Source organism: Columba livia, chromosome 11, assembly GCF_036013475.1.
Source record: "Columba livia isolate bColLiv1 breed racing homer chromosome 11, bColLiv1.pat.W.v2, whole genome shotgun sequence".
Taxonomy (NCBI): domain Eukaryota; kingdom Metazoa; phylum Chordata; class Aves; order Columbiformes; family Columbidae; genus Columba; species Columba livia.
In genome coordinates this window covers 8113780-8132008 of record NC_088612.1, presented here as the reverse complement: position 1 = coordinate 8132008, position 18229 = coordinate 8113780, and positions in this window count along the sequence as shown.

Here is an 18229-nt window from a genome sequence, read left to right as displayed (position 1 = left end):
TTGGCACAGGTATGGACTAAAAGAGGGTTTAAATGACACAACTTTTCTTCCTTAGTCTTCAGCAGTCTCATTAATTCTTTTAAGAAAGACTTCATTTTATGTTCTTAGGCACAACACATTAAGAATCCAAATTTGGTGTCTCCCAGGGTCTATCTTGCTTTATAGTATTTACCAGATCTCTGGCACATTATTATGGGTTGCCTGTTTGTGTAAACTATAGATTTTTGTCTCTGCTCCGTCGGATTGTTGATATAAAACTACCAGCTGATGTTTATCCACAGACATAGGAATAATAGTACTATTAACTATTCCTCTATATTTTGTGTCATTATGACTGTAAGGGCTTGTCGGAATAATAAAGATTCCCTTGAGTGGGACTCACTAGGGTAAATGACTGTTTAATAAAGACATAATGTAGATGAATCATTTTGACTACTTAGAGGAGCAATTGTGCTAAAACTCCTAACTTACACAAAGTCTTTCTGAGCACATTAGGGGGTCAAATCCTGCCCCTTGAAGTCATTGTAACACTGTTGCTGAGCGGGAGAGATCTGAGGTTTCACTTCAGGAGCAGGGACAAATTTTTAACAATGTGGATTTTATTTGTTTACACGGGTGAAACTTAGCTGCTATCATTTTTTAAACTCTGAGACTGTAAGAGGTATGAAAACATGCCTGCATAAATGTATATATTACATCTTCATATGTTGAAATATATGCTTGAAATAGATTTCTGCTAAATAATATGGCTTAGTTTTGTCTCTTCTCCATGATGTGATACTTCATGCTACACTGAAAGAATAAGAATATGAGTTTATTAAGTTTACTCAGAAAACTATTCAGTCATCTGTATGAGCTCTTGGAGCTATGTCAACATTTTCTTGAAAGATATCTGAGATTATTTGATGTTTACTTTTTTAAGTATAGTATTTGTGAGTAAAAGTGCACAAGAACATTTTATTACATTTTAAATGTAATTCCTGATCCCAAGGTGCTGTCTATATAAATCTGAACAAACCTACGAAATCACTATCTATATTAGATCAGCAAATCCTCTCAGTCCCAGAACTGGTCACTGTGTTAAGAATAAGAGCCAAAAGTGAAATTCCTTGGCAATAAAACTTCTGAGCCTTGACAACTGTGAGGTAATGCCATTTCTTGCAGCATTGCCTAGATTTTTCAAAGTACACTACTCTTTATTATATGCCTTTCCTCTGCCCCTAAACCTTCACTTCTAAAGTGCACATCTCACAGGTAACTGGTATAAAATGTGCTTTTCAATCAACCTCCTAATTCACTCAATGTAGCGTGAGTTTTCGATAAACCAGGAAGATGTGAAATGCAGAATAAAAGGTTTAGGTTGTACGATATCACTCACCTGTTTTAAATCTTTTGCTATATGTGGAAAAAAATACAGAAAGAGCTCTCCCTCAGGAGAAATCAGGGTGGCCCAGCTCTTCTCCCAGGCAGCAATGACACAAGGTCCCAGCATCCCTGCAAGGTCCTGCCCCTGATCTTCTGGGGGATTTAAATCTTCTTCCAGCCTCTTCCCTCCAAGCTTTTCATCAGGCCATGTGTAGGCAAAAAAAAATGATGTCTCCCTTGGATCTACCGGCTCTGCAGGCAGAATTTTGCCCTGTAAGCCCCAGTGCCTGTGCTGATATTGTGCTGTCTTCACTCTAACACACTTCTGTGTTTCAACCAAGAGTGGAAGAAGCCTGAGATGGTTTTACTTTTGTGCTGCCTTTTTGGTTTCTCGCAGTAAAAATTTCCAAAAGGTGAAACACAGAGCAAATCAGATTTCATCTGGAAAGTAGAAAGAGGAGACTCGCAAGGGCCTGTCTCCTAATTACCAGATTTCCCAGAACTTATGTGTAAATCCCCTAAACTGAGGAACCGAAATTCAGCATTAAAATTTTTGTTGTGATTTGTAAGCAGATCCAAGCTTTTATAGAGTAATTGTTGGCTGCTGCTGTTATTATTTACACTTGCACATGCAGACCGTGGTGGGCTTGCCTCCGCTGACAGGGTGGATAGGTTTACATTATTCTGATCAAGGCAAAATACCCCGCTGAGAGGCTCAGGTTCAGCATCATGCTAGTAAAGTATGTGACTCTTGGACAAGAGCTGCTCTCCATCTGGCATGGGCCTGAGAAGTATTTCAGTTGTGTGCAGTATTCCCAGTGGATGTACACAAGTTTTTGAGGGGCTTAATACACAAGATAGATATATAGTAAAAATATAGTCCCATCTCAAAATTGCATGCTCCAGAGCTAACAATCATAGAGTTCACAGAAGTACTTAAAGATTTTAAAGATTTTTTTTTTCTGGCCTTGAATCAGGCTAATTTTTACTGCACAAGGTAGAGCGTGGCCAATATGGAAACATCTGTGTTATGCAAATTCCTCTGAAATTGTTGAATGACAGGTAACCGATTATATTTTGGAGCTGTTCCTTGTAGAGTGAATCAACGATTTCCAGCAAGCCAGTCCAGCAAAAATCATTGTGGTTCCTTTTGATACATATACAGCTGTGAGCTTCTGTGTTGTCTGCTTTCAGCTGAAACTATAAATAATTTTTTTTAAAAGGAAAAAACTATTTAGAACTTAGATGTACTGAGAAATCTAAAAGATAGACTGAATTCATTCTGAGACTTCCTCTGCAAATTTCCAGTAATATTGGCTGTGATAGGTTTTCCTCCCTCCTTTAGTCCCATATTATTCCTTCTGACAGCCATAGGGAGACAGATAAGTGTGTCCTGGAGCTGCTTGGTCCTCTCCAGGGAGAGGAGCAGGAATGGAACTCCTCATGTGAGCCCAGGGCAGGAGAGTGGATTGGTGGGAAAGATGGCAAGGTAAGACTCCAGTCCTCAGAGATCAGAAACTTTCCAATGTGCTCTGTCAGAAACAGGTGACAATGAAGCTTTGTGACTGTCCTCAGCACTGGGTACTGCTGGACCCTGCAGCACCGGTCTGACTCTTCAAACACCAGCTCTACAGTGCTATGGGCAACAGATGAGAAGGTTTTGAGAATAAATCCTGCCAAGTAGTTTTCCCATTTCAAAAAGTTGCAGCGCTTCACTTCTGGATGGACTTGCTGCTATCTAGCACAGAAGTTCACAAGATTAACATTTCATAACCATAGCATTGAAATGAATAGGAAACATGATTTCAGGAGAAATAAAAATGCAGTTATACAAAGAGTACCATGATCTAAATGTAAGCTTGGTGCAATCAGGAATCCTCCTAATTTCATTTACACTGGCCAGAGATATGTGACCCTTCCTTGTAAAATATTTTACATTGCACAGATCACATTAATTGTAAACATGCTGAAATGATCTCTACTACCTACTTGTGCTGTCTCTGATTCATTGGTGACCAGTACAAGGAGGCAAGACATGCTTGTTGTTAAAAAAAAGACACACACACACAAAAAAGATCATTCATTGCTCAGATGAAAGACAGAGGCAAAATAACCAATCTGTAATGCAGATTTATTAATAGTCATTCACTGGTTTTCACTGAAATACTCTTCATGTAACCTTGACTTTATTAAGTAGTCCTTAAGGTGCATTTTGAAGACAGATAATGAGTTTGGGGAATAGTCTTATCTACATCAAGCTAATCTTTAACAGCTTGGAAGGGAACTCACAGAAACTTTTCCACTTTAAGTGACATAGCCATGTTCAAATCAAGCCTTTTAAAATGTCATTTTAATAGGAAGAGTTTACAGGCATTTTTAATAGCTATACTTCATAGAGGAATATGATTTAAACAAAGGTGATAGAAAAAGTTATTGAGTTTTTAATAGTATTAATGGGACTGGAGGGGGGTGGTATTGGAGAACCAGGAATGCTACCACAGTAGAGTGGCACTTAGTGTCTTGATTAAAAAAGAAAGGCAGATCTTCTTTGAAAAAAATAGCTTCATTTACATTTACAGGGACCGTCTCTTTAAAAGGGGTTTTGAGTGGTATTTTGGTGCTGAGCCTGCATATGCCGCATTGTCCAGCTTCCACAGGCAGAAGTTTGCAAGAACCTCCTGACCCTTTGCCGACGCAAAGGCTGGTTGTGTGTGCAAGGGAGGGAGGGATGCGGAGAACAAAAAGAAACTCAAAAGAAAACAAACCAAGAGTCAGTATTTTAATAAGAACACAGATTTAACCCATCTGTACTTTCCCCTTGATTTCCAGCATGTCCTTGAAAACGATTTCACTTTCCCTGCATTGTGTGTAAAACCACAGACGTGGTTGTGCACCCAGAGGCACACACCAGTTCTTTCCTTTCAGCTCATATATAATTGCTCACACCACGGGCTGAATTTTAACCCTCTAGTACAGCCAGATGAAGTACATGAACCCTCTTCTGCTGATTCCAGTTGGCTTCGCTCATTTTGTTTTGCTTGCTTTGTTGTTTGGGCATCAAATGTCCCAGCTCTCCCAAGTGCACACACATTTGGTTTCTGACTAATGCGAGGCCTCCGTCAGGGAGTCAGCGTTTGTCATGTAAAATCCAGCATGTCTTCAAGTCAGGTCGTGACTCAGATACCACAAACTGTATACAGAATAGACCACAAATTCCTCCAGTAAGATTGAACAAGGCTTTCCGAGAAGCCGCTTCCCCCGCTGGTTATATCCTAACCCTGACTGACAGGTAGCAAATCATCATGGTTCTTGAGTGGCATTTTTTTTTTGGTCTGCTTTTAGTTAAAATTTTTGTCTGCTCTATTCATGGCTATTTAAAATCCTGTATTTTGGTGTGCATACAGAACAGTGCTTTTGGCTGGAAAGGTGGCTGTAGAAATTGTGTTTGGTTACATTTTTGCAGAAATATTGGCTTCGATCGACTTTATTCTCCGAGGCTGGGAATTTTGAATGGGCACTGAATGTAGGGCAAAGCTCAGCCTGATCCGTTCGGGTTTCCTTCAGCCGCAGCTGCGGTTCTCACATGCTTTGTGCACAAAACCCATAAATCGGCCAGGGTTTGCTCGAACGGTTCCTGAACTTTGGCAAAACCTTTTGATGAACCTGCTAGGGGCTGGAGAGGGAGGGGATGGGAGCGGGGCTGCCGGCTGCGGGGAGGTTTGCCGGGAAACCTGAAACCAGGTAAACTTCCCAGGCTGAGCATTTCCTTGGCCTGGAGAATCACAGATATTTCTCATTTGGAAGCAGAATTGGAGTTAACAAATCCATTAACAAGCCTCACACACTTGCTGACCAATAGTAAATACCAGCTCGATTTATTACTGAATACTTCACTTTGGTGTAAGTCCTCAGTGTCATTTTGCAAGTGAATGGGGCGCAAGTCACAATCTTAAATCCTAGTTAGAAAACCCAGTCATGAGAATCAGATGGGGTACAGCCCTTTGATTTAACTTCCTTTTTTTTTCTTCTTTTTTTAATAATGGAACAGGAGAATTCATCTGCTAACGTACTATCCTGTGCTCTTTTGTCAATAGAAAAGTTGTTTTGCTAATGGTTATCTGTCTGCAAGTCCTTGACCTGCTTGTAAACACATTTCTGCAGGAAAACCCCAGGCCATGGCCTCGAGCCTTTACGTCAACAAGAAGAGATAAAGTGACCAAAACTTAACCTGATCTGGCCTGGAGTGCCCTCTACTGCCCCTTGACCAAATACTTCCCTAATCTGTGTCCTTCTGAAAGGAACAGATTGTTGTGTAAGAAGCATTACCTGGAATGAAATCAATTTTGGGAGCCTGTCTTCCTCCTCCTTACCTCCTCCCATACCAAAGTCTATTGAATTGCTGGAGGTTAAAGAACAAGCTTTGAGTAGGTTTTGATGGAAGGGCAGGAGTTTTCCCCCAAATCACCAACCCCTTTGTCTCCATCCCAGTCATCACCAGACAGCCCGACTGGGCAGCCCCGGCTGCCGTCCGTCATGCCATGTTAAACAGACTGCCTTCTAAACCGTCTAACAAATGCAGGCAAATGTGGGCAAAACTGAACTCATTGATCAAGTTGCTTTTAAAAGCCATTTGCTGATCCCCTGGGATTTGTTCTGGATTCCCGTGGTGCAAGCATGGGCTTTCATACAGCCAGAATTCAGAGAGTCACTAAACTACAAGCGTGACCCCAATTGTGGTGCGGTGTTGGGAGCTCATCCGCAGCCCCATGGTGGGGGGTTCAGGCAGTAGCCCCTGCAACGTGATGGCATGAGCATCCCCAATTTGGCTGCTGCATCCACTCACAGGGGCTGGGGTGAAAGCTGGCTGTAACTGAAAATGTTTTGTGGGTGAGAAGTGATATCAGATTGTTCCAGGAAGGAAGCAGTATGTCTGTATGCTTTTTTCATAAGAGGTGGGCTAGAAAAGTCGAGATGCTTGCTAGAGGGAAAATGTATGCTGTGGAAAAAATCTGAGGTGCTGTACGTAAATGAGAAAAGGGAAAACCAGAAGACAGCTCTAGAGATAAAATGACAGAGTACAATTGTGCTTCACAATAGGAGCATTCATTGTGCCACACCTCTGCTCAAACTGTTTGCAGAGCCACTGTACTGGGAAGTTTCCTGACTAATGGAAAAGCTGGTGGGTCTCATTCCTCCAGGGTGGCAGTTTTACCATCTCTTTATTTCAGTCACAGGTTGCTGGGCTCAGTGTCACAATGGTGGGCAAACTCCTTTGGCCAGGGTTTTTTTTCTTACAACATTTCTGTATTTCCATGCTATTAAAATTCAACAGGACTTTGAAGACAAATGCAGATGTGGTGGGCACCTTTTCAGATTAAAAAGATTAGTTTTATGGTGAAGAGAACTTGTCTTCCTTGTAAAGCTATTTAATCAAAGAAGATCTGATTGAATCAGTATTCTTGGTATTCAGTATTTTTGGTATTCAGAGTTTTCAGCTACTTTCCAAACTAAACTTCTCAATACATGTTAGTTATTCTGATTAAGTCATACTCCTGAACTCTCTCTGAGCTCTTCAGTGGAAATGATGTTTATACAGGACTAATAGAGAAAACTTGGTGTGTTTCAAAAAATAAATGCCAAGAAAACCGAAGCTGTATTCATCAGATATAACAGGGAAATTTTCAGGGAACTCTGGCACTCCTTCCTCTCTTCCTAAAAAAGGCCAACTTCAATTTAATTCTCAGCCTCTGGATACAGCAAGGGAGGAAGTTTTGAAAGCATTAAGTGACCCATTTCAATGTTGTTTCTGCTCTTAATCAAAATATACATAGTCTTTTTGCTCCCAAAGTTGCCAAAATTAATTGACACTGAAATTTCAAACTGACTTTTGGTAACGGAGCATTTTATCAATTTTAAAATCATGAGAATTTTCCTGACTTGAAACTTTCATTTCAGTTTGAGGTTAAGGCACTTTTTGACTTTTCAAATCTTTCATTAGATGGGACACCTTAGGCTCTAGTGACTCTTGACACAAAGTGAGTGCTTGCTATGGTTTAGAACAAGATTAACAGTTTAGTAACAGCAATGCCCTGTCTTTGAGTAAGATTAGCATAGTTTATATTGTAAAATGTACTACATATATAGGCATAGCATGAGAGAAAGGACACACTTTTATTTGCATTTTTATGTCCTTCTTCAATCAATCAGTCTACCACTTTATCCGTAAACCTTCCTACCACTGTGATTTGGTGAGCTCTCAGAAATAGTAACCCTGTAAGCAAGAAAGTGTATGTGTGATTTCTTCATAGAGGCTCACACACTCATATATATCTGTGTGTCAATATATACTGGCTGACATAACAAATATCTTTGTTTTTAGAAAAAGAGGGTTTTCCTTGGGGACTTTAAATAGATTCACAGGATATTCCGAGGTATCAGAGTGGTTTTCACTGTGATATTCATATTGTCAATAGTGGGACCTTTCTGTGGAAAATGGGGCTTTTCCTGTAAACATAATAATATTTCTGGATGGTGAAATATACAGTAAATGTTAAACAAGAAAAGAACTAAATTGCAGACTATTCCCTGGTCAGCAAAACCTGTCCATTATTTTTCAGTTTGCTGAATCTGTAGTTTCCACCATTTTTTTAAACTGTGACTTTTCAGATTCATGAAAGTAGCATAGGTAATATTCATATTTATAAGGACACACTGTCAACTCTCTTTTCATAATTTATAAACTCTTTTTCTTTCTTTCTTTTTTTTTTTTTTATTATTATTATTCCCTGTCCCTGTTGGAAGCCTGAAAGTGTCATGTTTCCTTAATAGAGCTGGAAAAAAACTCTGCATTTTTGCTCTGGGAAATGATTTCTCAGAAATAAGCTATCTGTGCTTCATGCAAAAGAGCAGTATCCTGGTTGGCTTAGTAGAGCTGGAATTGGTGCTCTAGGGTCCATTTTGCAAGTGTTTGCATGGTTTAGCTTTTCAAGTTGCAGCTGGTTTGGTGAGGCATTTATCAATATTTTACAAACCTTACATGTCTTTTTTGATGTGAGCTGGATGAATGTTTGTCACTTTGGCTGGACTCTCACCTTATCCATCCCAACCCACCTCTTCTCCATGTTGTCTCCACCACAGAGCTTCTCACATTCTCATCTCCTGCTGTTTGCTCCTGGCATCTTGAGAACAGATATTTTTTCTTTTGTCCCTGCATTAAGGCACTGGCAAGGACAGACACCCCTTATTTTGAGATGAAATTAAAATAGTTTGATACCCATTTCCTCTTCCTCTTTGTAATTTCACTGAATTACTTTTCAATGGGGTTTATAGAAGCAAATATTTCCAGGCATTTAGATTAACCTTGCTGCTGGGCTGATGTGAGCAGGCAGAAACATTTCTGTTTTCAGAATTGGTACCAGAAATTTGCAAGAGGCCCGGTTGCTTTCAGAAGTAATTCACAGTGCTGATACTGATTTATACAGCACTATGAAATTTAGGGACTGGGTACTTTAAATACCATCTCTTGGGCATGCTAGTCAGTATTATGGCAGATAAAATCTGTTCGAAATTACTTTTAATGGTTGTTTCAATTTAAAAAGCTGGTAAAGATTGATTCAAATTGAAGGTCATGAACTGCTTTACCCATTTCCCCTTATTGGCTCAACAAGGGTCCTATTTCATGATCTTTTGGCCATGATGCAACTCATCTGTTTAGTTGAGAAGGTGCTGATATGAGTAATTAGGCTAAAATGGCATTGGGGAAGAACCTGTTCATATTTAGTAACATACCATTGAGTCTGTCCATCCATCTGTCAGTGTCTCCCCCATAAGTTTTGAACTTGCTGGTTAGTTTCAGCACTATTTGGCACAAGAGTAGAGGTATTTATTAATGTTATGATACTAAATGCTTTTGGAGAAATGTCAGCTGGTGAAGGGGAGAGTTTTCCTCTTGGAAGAAAAGACAACTCAGGCAGTGCAGAATTACAGATCAGACCATTTACAGTTTGATCTGAACAAGTTACTGTAAATTTGGTCCTTTATGAACATGGAGGATTGTGTGCTGATGGTTTGGGCGATGTGCAGCACATGCTTGAAGAAACTGGGTATCATTAGTTCTGCTGCTTAGAGAACATTTTGTTTTTCTTAATCCCATGAAACTTTTACCACTGAAGAAGGCTTGGCCCACTTATGGGCCACTTAAGTCCTTTTACAAGATTGGATTTCCTCTGGTAATATCCCAAGGAAATAATATGGCTGTGGAGTCTATTACTTTTCATATTCTTTTAGAATGCCCTGCCCTGGGAGTAACTGTGAAACCCAAGGGTAAATCTCTTCAGAAAAAAAGATCTGTGTAAGAAGTAATCTAAACATTTTTTTTGGCTTGATATGCTCAGGCACTATCATGAACTCTCCTGTAGGATTACAGCAGATCCTGACCCTTTTGACCTAGTATCAACCCTTTTCTGTAAGCTGTGCAGAGCAGAGGAGGAGGAGGAGGATAGATACTGCGAATGGCTTAGAGGCTTAGATGCAGCAGGCTCTGAGTATCAGCACCAGTTCAAAGGATCAAAGGGGGGCTGTGACTCTCTAGCCATGCTAATTAATGCAATAAGTGGTATTTGGTCTTCATTATGGACTTTAAAAAAGAAAAAAAAAAGAAGTCAAGTGTTTTGTCCTGTGGTAAAGCACTGGAGAAGGCTGGTGAAAGTAACAGAGCCGTCTCCTCTCGGCTTTCAGCAGCATTTCAAGAGCATGAAGCCACTTATGAAGTCACGCTTAGGCAGCACTTTCTTAAAAGTTAAATGTCTGATAAATGCTGATACTGTCTGATCTGAATTCCTAATACTCTTCTGGATAGAGCAGGCTCTTGCAAATGTTTCCAATGCTCATGCCATGGAAGAACCCTGCTAGTAAAGGGCTCCCTGGGTTTCTTCTATACCCGCTGCTTCAAATGTGGGCTCAAGCCCAGTGAAGCTGATTCTGTCTCTCACCAGATCTGACGTTGCTCCATGGTGTACATTTCATTTAAATATCTGTGGTTGCTACAGAAGTTAATAGGAGGTAAATGGCCAGGGCTCAGATCTGCAGCACCATCAGTAACTTGGGGACCAAAGTGCTGATGAGCAGAGGGAACAAAGAGCCTTTTAGGGACATTCCTGCTTTATAAGTTTTAGTAGCACTCAAAAAGTTCTCTCCTGAATCCTAAACAATCCTTTCTAATCGCCAACCCTTATTTTAACTAATTCAGGTACCACTGAAATTTGAAAGAAAATCACTGGTTATAGGAGGTTTTACATTTACACATAGGGACATGCTCTGATAATGGGTTCACAGGCATATTGCTCACTTGTCTCTGCACCTGTCTACACATATATATACCTATACCTACCTGTATGTTATGTATGAATATGTGCATCAGAGTTAATAGATTGTAAAGCTGTAATTCAAGTTCTTATTGGTGTAACCGTGCTTTTATACTAGCATAGTACATGAATTTGGAATTTGTGTAAATTTATGTTTCTATATAAATTAGGTTGATCAGGTTTTAACTGAACAACAACAAAATAAGAAACTTATACTTTCAGTGAAAGTATCAGGTTTTACTTGAAAACCAATTATTTTTTTCTGTTTATTTTCTGGACTTTCCACAAAACTGTGCATTTTGCTAAGGGAAAGTGAGAGGTGTCCAAGAGAGGAAAACCTAATATGGACTCTAAATTACAAATATTTTTCCTATAATTTTCCAATGCATGTGATTTTGTGCATGCAAGTGTGTGTCATGACTCTGTATTTGTGCAAATGGTGCTTGATGGGTTTATACTTTGGTGTGAATATGTTCATTTTAAACTATGACAACAGTATCAACCAAAATTGCTAATGGTATGATTTTTATTTTGACTTCACTGTAGAACACAACAGCATGTATGATCATCAAGTATTCAAACAGTGAAATGTGTAAAGCTATTTTTCCATAATTGGTCCCAGGGCAAGGGGTTGATCTCATGTATTAAAGCCTCCAGATACGCTCTTGGTATGGTTTCTAATTAGGGAACCAGGAAAGAACTGAACTTTGGAAACTGTGATGAGTCCATGCCTTTAAAAGAAGAGGGATATAATCACTTTGACCTTGAACTCCAAAAGGCCCTGAAATCAACTGATTTTACTCTTTAAGCTCCTTAACAAGCATGAGGATTAGAGACGGACTGTGTAGAACAGTTCATATTAGATATAAACGATAACGGACAATAGAAATTCATCTGTGAGCTCAGCAGAGGCATCCTGTGCAAATTCCATTTCCCCAAGATAGGATGATACCATGTTACAATGTTATATATACCACTGATAACAATGACTTCATCAGTTGTGAAGAGACAGAAGAAAACTCAATAGCAGCAGGGCAAATGCAACTTTCAGAGATGTCCAATCCTGTTCTAATCCAAGTCTGTTTAAATAACCACAAACACATGTATCAAAAAAGGTCAAATATAATCACCCTTCTACCTTGTGTGATGAATAAATCATCTGTTTAGTGATTTATTTCAAGAATGATAAAATCACCCTTCGTGACAAAGAAATAAAACTTATAAGAGGAATAAACTGACTATAGACTGAGGATGCACTTTTCAGTGGCCTTCCATCTGTCCACAGCTAAACAAGGAAGGATGCTGCTGTCACTTTAGAAAAAGCTTCTTTGATGATTTCATTTTAGCAGACTTTTTTCCTTTTCTTTTTCTCTCTCTTCATCCAAGAAAGGCTGGGGAAAAAAAAAAATCATGTCCCCCTGAAAAAAAAAGGGAAATCTCATCATATTTTGAAATGGAAGATTGAATCATATTTTCAGGAGAAGAGGAAAGAACAGAGGAAAATACTGGTATGAGGAGGGGAGCCAATATCACTGAAATAATTGGTGGTTTGGGTTTGATAAATATAACCCACTCAACAAACAGTTTTGCCCCCCTGAGTATATACTAAATTCTTATGCAGGTCTTTAAAATAATTTCCCTTCCCAAAATCACTTGAAAAAATCATCGCATCTTTTCAAAGGCAACTCTTGTTAATCTTTGTGTTGATACAGAGGGGTGAATTATCTGGTTAGACAGGCTACTGCCTGCCATGAGAACTAGTAAGAAATGATATTGCACAATCCTTTCCCTCCTCTCTTTCTCAAAAACTGTTATTTTATTTCACTTTTCCCCATTTCAGTCTGTGTGGCCTGGCAGACCTACTGGAACCAAGCCTAGAAAAATATTGTCTCAGTTAGCTGGTAGGTGTGAGGGCACCTGCAGGCAGATAAAATGTGTTCGTTTCAGAATTTGCTATGTAATACTCAAAATTGTCATGATTTCAGGACAATCTCCAGTTTCCCTAAAAAACTTGTGGAAAGCAGGGAAGAAAAATCAAAAAGAAAATCAGCTCTGTGTTTTTTCATTAGTTCTGGCAGCTTCCCCTAGAAACACACCCATGCTCAGCAGTATCACTCTTTATTTAGCTCTGAACAGACTGGAGGACCTTAGTGAATTCTTTCTCCCTCCTCCTTTTCAGATAATAGCAATGATGCTGCCACATATTTTGCAAAGTGCTCTTTTCTGGAGCTGAAATTGAGTCACATCCAACGTGATAGACCCCACTGGCAGCCATGAATTCTTAGCGGAGACATTCCATTACTACGCCAAGTTATTTTTAATCTATCTATGTTTTTTTGGTTGTTTTTTTTTTTTTTTAAACAGCACATAAAAGAAATCTATTGACTTGCTCAATCAATGTTAGTTTATTATTGTTTACCCAAGTGTTTAATATACCTATCCCAACCCTGGACATATCTTTAAATACTTCATTGACTGTAACAAAGCAGATTTTTCCTATCTGACCAAAGTGGCTCTATAAACTATAATTAAGCACTAATTATGAGCTCTACTGGTCAGATAACAGAAGGCAAGGTCCATTGTGTGGCTGACTGAACTGTCAATTAAAGGAGATCGTTGTTGTCAGAAATGGAAAAAACAAACAAAGAAAAAATATGGGAGGAGGGGAAGAATTGCAATTGACCTAGGTAAACTTTGCTTTGTTCGTGAGTTTGGGAGATTATGACATCATGAACACAAAAATCCTGAGATGATGATGATATAGAACAGAAGTAATAAGTTGTTCTGGAAAGTTCACATATTTCATTGGATAAGAGGTTGTAGAGTCAGGTTCTGCTTGGATCCACTCTCATACACTGAGAGAAAATACCTTGGAGTCCAAAACAGAAGCTGTATGTTTAGCACAAAAGTATTTTTAAAAAAAATCTTATGTCAGTACTTTTAAAACTTATTTTTATAAAATATTCAAAGCCAGAGAGGGCTGCGTTGCTCATGGGCTTAAAAACTAGAAAATGGAATTGAAATAGAATGAAGAATATATTGACTGCCCAGGAAGGAGGAAAAAGACCCTCTACAACAGGTGAAAAGGAAGTGTGGTTTTATAAATTCGTTCCAATTTAACATGACTGACTTCTTTTCACTTACACCATTTTTACACTGGCTTAACTTGATTGGCTCCAGTGGAGTTTTCAATTATGCCAGATCCCACTGAAGTGTTATTAGCAGCCTGCTTGGAATTTCTCTTGAAAGTCTGAAACTGTTTCTGAGTTAACAATATACTCTGCCCCCTCTCCCCCTTTGAAATAAAATGTTCACTCTGCAGAAAACCTTGATGTCCTGTTGAAACAGAATGCTCAAACACCAAAATGATTTGACTTTCCACATACAAATTTTAAATTTCCATGGAAAATAGAGTTTCCAATTACCTCTAGTGATTGGTATGCTAGTCACAGTTCATATATTCCTAGACCTGATACAGACATTCAAGGGAGCCAAAAGGCCCTTACACACACACACACAAGCACATTACAGTTTCCTGGAACACTGTTTAGGCTTTCAGGTGATGGCTGGGAATGGGGCCAATATCAGAAGGTAAAGGGCAAAAGAAAGCCATGGAAATGGAAATCACAGTATTTCTTAGTAGTAGGCGGGTATCTCTGCCCCTGACTCGTGATTGTGCCTAAAACTCACAGTACTATGCTCTCCTCTCTGACTTTTTAAGGTGATTTGCATATTTTGGGAAAAAAAAAAGAAAAAGAAAAAAGATTAATAAATTTAAGATGTTCCCTGTGCTTCTGTGCCACCTGGCACTGGAGGGGACCTGTAACCTTGCCCAACTGCGCTATATATATTTATTAATTAGAAAGCAACCTGGGAAGCAATGGTCCTCTCCTCCAGCATGGACCAGAGGAACTCTACTGAATTCATGGTAGGAAAGAAAATTGGTTTTCCCAGGTCACACTTGGGAGCAAACTTTATTTTACTTTGACTAGTGGCTCACCATCCAGAGTGGAATTATGGGATTTAATTGGAATAACTTGGGTGCTCATTTTATAAATCTGCTGGCAGAACTCCTGCCGTAATTAATGGGTCCGACTGGCAATCTTCCACAGATACACACCCATTTCCCAGTGATTTCCACCACATACATGCATTTTGCAGGAGCTCAACTTGCAAAAGGACATATTTAAGAGTTTATAACTATCCCAATGACAGCAAGTTCTAATTTAAAACTCCTGTGTAATACTTGTTAGGAAGTTTTAATATCAAAAGGGCAGCCAAGGTCTTCCATGAGAAATTTCTAGACAGTGAAAGAAACTAATCCTTTTTAGTGATGTTTGGCTTCTCCTCTGCAGTAGCTGATCTCTGATTTCATATTTTATATCCATGGTTTGTTAATGAAATTTTCTCCTTTAAAGAGTAACCAGGCGGATAGAAAAAATTAGCTGATACTTTGCAGTAGACGTTTGAAGTGAAATTCAAGTAGCAGCCTGAGGCTCACAGTATGTAAAACCAACTACCAAAGTTTTAGGGGGGGTTTAATCTATTTTTCCTTCTCAGGGGACCTCTGCTGTATTAAATTCTTTGGTTGAAGAGAAGCAGCCAAGTTGGCATTAGAACTGACTTAGCAGTTTGCATCTTTTGAAAATGGATTAGCTAATTTAAAACATTCCTGGTGCCCCTATGCCAGTTGGCACTGACAGGGGTCTGTAACCTCACCCGTCTCCACCACTGCCTGCCATGGGGCTACCTGAAAGTTGTTACCGGGCTTGTTATGCCTACTTCAAAGAGAAAGAGAATAATGTCCGCATGTAGTGGTACCACTGCTGTTTATGGTACACATAGGGAAGACACGTTTGGACCAAGCTTATCCCTGGATGTTTTGTTCAGGCTTTTCCTAACTGGCACCCAGGTCCATGAAAGTTTAATAGCATTTGAAATGCCCTGATGTACATGAAGCAATGTCCCTGGCCTCATGGCACCTCTAGAGTGGAAGTGTGAGCTGGATCCCACTAGAAACTCAGAGCCACAAAGTTGTGTTTCACCTCTGAATTTTACCCCAATCTAAGTCTTCTAGTTCAAACATCAGTAGTTTTGGGGGCTGTCTCTGTAGACCATGGATAAGAGAAAGCCCTTTGGCAGGATGATTAATCACACCTTAAGATGCAGTTACCTGCACTTCTCCAGTGGCCATGAAACCAGATTGATTGTTGTCACTGGAGAAGCACAGCTATTTGGAACTTATGGGGAGGAACTGTCCATTCAAAGCGTCAACTTTTGTCTGTGGTCTACAGAAAGAGCCCAAACAACTTGCTTAGGCTGGATGGCTGTGTAGGTGGCCAAATTGAAGCCCACAAGAAATCGTCACCAGGGTACAGTTTTAGATGACTCAGACTCCATCCAAGGCTCTGCAAGTAAACTGTTTTCTTCTGAAGAAACATTAAGTAAACATGAGGCATATAGATACGGGTAGAATTCGAATGTTTGAATTCGGTTGGAAGTTTTCTTGGCATGCGGGGCAATGACTAATTTCAGTAAAACATTCAGCATTCGTTCAGTTTGTCCTCTGAAAAAAAATTTTGGGATCCACATTACATTTTTGTATACGTTTTTATAGCACTAAAGATACCCTATTGAAATCCAGTCTTTAGTTTTGTGGGACTTATCTTCCATTTCTCTTATGTGTATAAAAGCTTATAGGTGGAGGAAAAAGGCTTGTGTGAAATTCCTCAAATGAGATAAGAACAGGCACCTAGGCACCTTTTAAATTGTGTTCTGAAGGCAAATTAGCCTGGACTTAGGAGTATCAACCAGTAAGGCTGTCTTGCTTTTGAAGATGCTCATTTTCTTATATCTTATATCTTAAAACAATGAGAGTGCAGTGTTGCCACCATTGCAGTGATGCAGGGAGAAGACAAGAGACCATCAGACAATCATCCAAAATCAGTTCCAGGGCCTCCCACTGTGCCCAGTAGGATGGGAAACTCAGGACAGAGCAAGCACTTCTCAGGACGCGATTGGGAAATAATGGTCTAACTTCATGTATCAGGCATGAGAATGGGAGTTTATGTTGCAAATGGAAATTTGATGAGTGTTCGCTTGCCTCCTTGCCCTGCACATTTTATATTTCCTATGTACATCATCTGATCTTATGTGCCTATAAAGCTTTTGTTTTTTTTTTTTTTTTTTTTAATAAAAGGCCACCTGTTTGCTTTACTTTTAATATTTCTGCAATATTTGAAGCCCTATAAAACTCCTGTTGAAATAAATAAGATAGGCCAACTCCAGCCCAACTGCTCACACCAGTTTTTTTTTTTACAAGCTGGGACTGTGATAATGTGTGCACAGTAAATGAGGATCCGATGCCAAATAATTGTAGCAGACTTTTTTCTACCCCCCAGGATTTCCCTGTTTGAGTTGACCAGGTTGTCTGCCCTCTGAGGCACGGGAGGGAGGGAGCAGAGGTAATGGAAGTGCCTTTTGCAAGTTAGACCTCTTTGTCTTCCTTTCTGAAGTAAAAAAAAGGTGCCAAGAACTTCATTCAACTGCTCATTTGGATACAACCAGACACCCTGGTGTCAAGTGAATAGGAAGCAATGGGAGGTCAACATGTCTCAGTGCCGCAGGAGAAGGGGGTGGCCAGAACTTCACAGCAATCAGACCATGTATATATATGCATATAGACTACCTATATCAATCATTAGATAGAACATGCATGTGACGTGCATATACACATGCAAGGCTATTAATGTGCAGAGAGGGAAGTAGCAGCTTCCTTTCCTCTGCATACACACCTACTCCCTCTGAACTGAGGAAGAAGGAACGGAAGATTAAAATTAAACACCCCAAATTACTTGAAAGTATCCTGAATTATTAGGAAGGCAAAGCAACGGCCCAGCAGGGAGTGGAAAATGTAATAATGACAAGTTTTATGCCTAAAGGGAAGGCAAGAATGAAATCAAAAGGATCTGATGGGGCCAGGTGAGTAAGGAGTCAGCCAAGCAAGGGGTGTGAGGTACCTGGAGGCAGTGCAATGAGCTGGCAGGGAGCCACACTGCTGGGGAGAGAGGAGTAGTGTGAGAATGTCAGAGAAAGAGCAAAGGGGAGGGAGGAAGAAAGAGGCAACAGACCTTAGTTTGCACTGGAGCGGTCCTCTGACACATGGTGGTGTCTGTGGTTGTAGGAGGAGACACCCAGGTGCACAGAGCCCCAAGAAGGTAGGAGCCCACGTTTCCATGTTTGCACCTCTGCTGGGTCCTCATCCCCAGACACCTGGGCAGGGGCAGACAGCTGGATTCCAGGCACTGCAATGCTGAAAATGCCAAAATGCTCCCAGCCTCCCCAGGGAAGCAGTCAGGGCTCCAAGCCTGTATTCAAAACACAATTGGACAACACCCTCAGAAACATGGTGTGAATTTTGGGGTTGTCCTATGCAGGGACAGGAGTTGGACTTGATGATCTTTGTGGGTCCCTTCCAACTCAGGACATTCTATGATTCTGTG